Genomic DNA, 2500 nt, shown 5'->3' with positions numbered 1-2500 from the left:
CAAAATACGGCATAACACATAAACGGCTTGAGAAATTGAAGAAGTGAGAGGGTACGCCACACCACCAAAATTTTTTTTTTAAAAAAAAGACCCACAACCGTATCCAAAGCAGTAGCATTACCCCTAGGCCCCAGCCTAGGCTTTACCTTAACCCTGAACATAGCCCTAGTCCGTAATTCTTGCTGTAATCCATACACTTGTAATCTATACATACAGTTGTAATCGATACAGTTGTAATCCATACACCTTTAATCCATACACTTTTAATCCATACATCTGTGTCTCCAAATATTAAACCGAGGTGATAAAGATGAATGGTACAGCACGCACGCATCACCTTTTTTAAAAAAAAAGTTCAGGTAAGCACAAGATAACTGGTACTCCACGGTACAAAGCAGTTGGTTAAAAAAAGGACTTGTCACAAAGTGACAAATCTGTCGAACAGAGGCTTAATCTCAGAAGATCGTAGCACAAAGGCTACTCTACTTTTTACAATACCACGTTCTTGTTTAAGTCGTCTGCATAGGATTTATCTCTGGAAATTTTAGATTTTGATAGTTGCAGCACCTCGACGGTTTTTCTCCGACTCAGTGCATTGGGACTTAGGAACGACAGAAGCCGTTCTATTCTTGTTCGCCTAAGATTATCCAGAGGTAATTATCATTGCTTTCTAGCACGGATTCTGACTTAGAGGCGTTCAGTCATAATCCAACAGATGGTAGCTTCGCACCATTGCTTTTTCAAGCAAGTGCAAATGCCAATTGTCTGAATCTGCGGTTCCTCTCGTACTGAGCAGAATTACTATTGCAACAACACTTCATCAGTAGGGTAAAACTAACCTGTCTCACGACGGTCTAAACCCAGCTCACGTTCCCTATTAGTGGGTGAACAATCCAACACTTGGTGAATTCTGCTTCACAATGATAGGAAGAGCCGACATCGAAGGATCAAAAAGCAACGTCGCTATGAACGCTTGGCTGCCACAAGCCAGTTATTACTTAAGACTTCACCGTTTCACACATACGTATCTGATAATACTCTCTTATTAAACATAATGTCATCATTTTACTTATATAATAGTAATAACTTTTGTGAAACATTTAAAAGTAGATGCAGATATTTGTCAGTGGATAGGCCATTTAGTAAGAAGAAAAATTGCCTGTAGAACCTTGGTGCTGGAAAGCCTCGTTCTCATGTTATTAACAGTTTAATGTTTTTGACAATAGAAACCGTCCAGTGTGTTTTGTATAGGACGGTTCTTACATGCATTTTTTGACAATTTTTTCTCAGTAACTACAACGTTTTAACGAAATCATAAAAAGCAAACTTATAAACAAAGGCATTTTAAGAAAAATGGCGGAATATTTTTGTGTGACTTTGGCTAGAACCAGACTTATGACGTCACAAAGTGCACGGTCAAACCTTCATAAATTCTAAAATTTCAAAAAATTTTAACTGCTGACGTCAGCATTTTTATAAAAAACGGACAAGAATTTCATGGTAGCAAATTTGGAGATCTATTACCATGCAAAATTTGGAGGTCAAAGGTCAACCGGAAGTACCTGTTTTGGGGCCTTACTTTTTTTGGTCTTTTTAAAAACAGGTAAATCGCTATAGCTTCTGAAATATTGAAGGTATTTCTTAAATCTTTGGCAGATATGTAAAACACTTCAGGCTAAAACCGGGTAGGAGCACAAATTCCCGATTTGTGGCTCTGCGGGGGGTCCAGAAGCCCTAAAATGTCAAACATTCAAGGCCAAATAAAATGCTGACGTCAGCGTTTTTTTGAAAAAAAATTCGTGTGAACCTTTGTCATGTCAAGATGGTTCATTGTGCCAAATATAAAGCCAATCCGACATGTCGTTCGGGATTTCCGATTTTTCCGATTTTTCCCTAATTTGGTGAAAACGCACGTATTGGCATGTTTAACATGCAATATTGGCCTTGCACAATTATTATTGAACGCAATATTTTACACAAATACTCACCACGTTAACCTCTCAACGCCTGGAGAAAATAATTGCCATTTGACTTTACGTTGCAGAATCATAGCGTTTCCAATTTCTCACAATTGCTGTTTTAACAAGGAAAAAGATGCGTTTTAGCATTTTTCGCGACCCATAACATCGTTTTATGATGTTGTTATCTCGTGGTACTTCATATTCACAGTTTTACATATGTATTCTTCAGGTCTACAAAAAATCTAAAACGTGTTAAAAAAACTAGAACTCAAACGAGGCTGTTCTTGTATCAAAATAAGCCGTTGAATTTCAATTTTCTGCTATTTCACGGAAATTTGACGTGCTGAAGTATTTCTTTTCAACGACATATTTTTGATGTTACAGTTCTTCTTTATTAAAACCGTTCTGTCACTAGGTACACGAAGAATAGATAAAACGAATTAAAAAAACAAGAACTCAAACGAGGCTGTTCTTGTATCAAAATAAGCCGTTGGATTTCAATTTTCTGCTATTTCACGGAAATTTGACGTGCTGAAGTA

The 2500-nt window shown here is 37.2% G+C and overlaps 1 pseudogene; it reads right to left on the bottom strand.

The window, feature by feature from the left end:
- Positions 1-428: 428 nt before the first annotated feature.
- Positions 429-2500, bottom strand: part of LOC130620312 (large subunit ribosomal RNA) — a 7097-nt pseudogene continuing 5025 nt past the window's right edge.

Source organism: Hydractinia symbiolongicarpus, chromosome 1 (assembly GCF_029227915.1).
Source record: "Hydractinia symbiolongicarpus strain clone_291-10 chromosome 1, HSymV2.1, whole genome shotgun sequence".
NCBI lineage: Eukaryota > Metazoa > Cnidaria > Hydrozoa > Anthoathecata > Hydractiniidae > Hydractinia > Hydractinia symbiolongicarpus.
The sequence above is the reverse complement of the archived record's forward strand: the minus strand, read 5'-3'. Positions and strand labels throughout refer to the sequence as shown.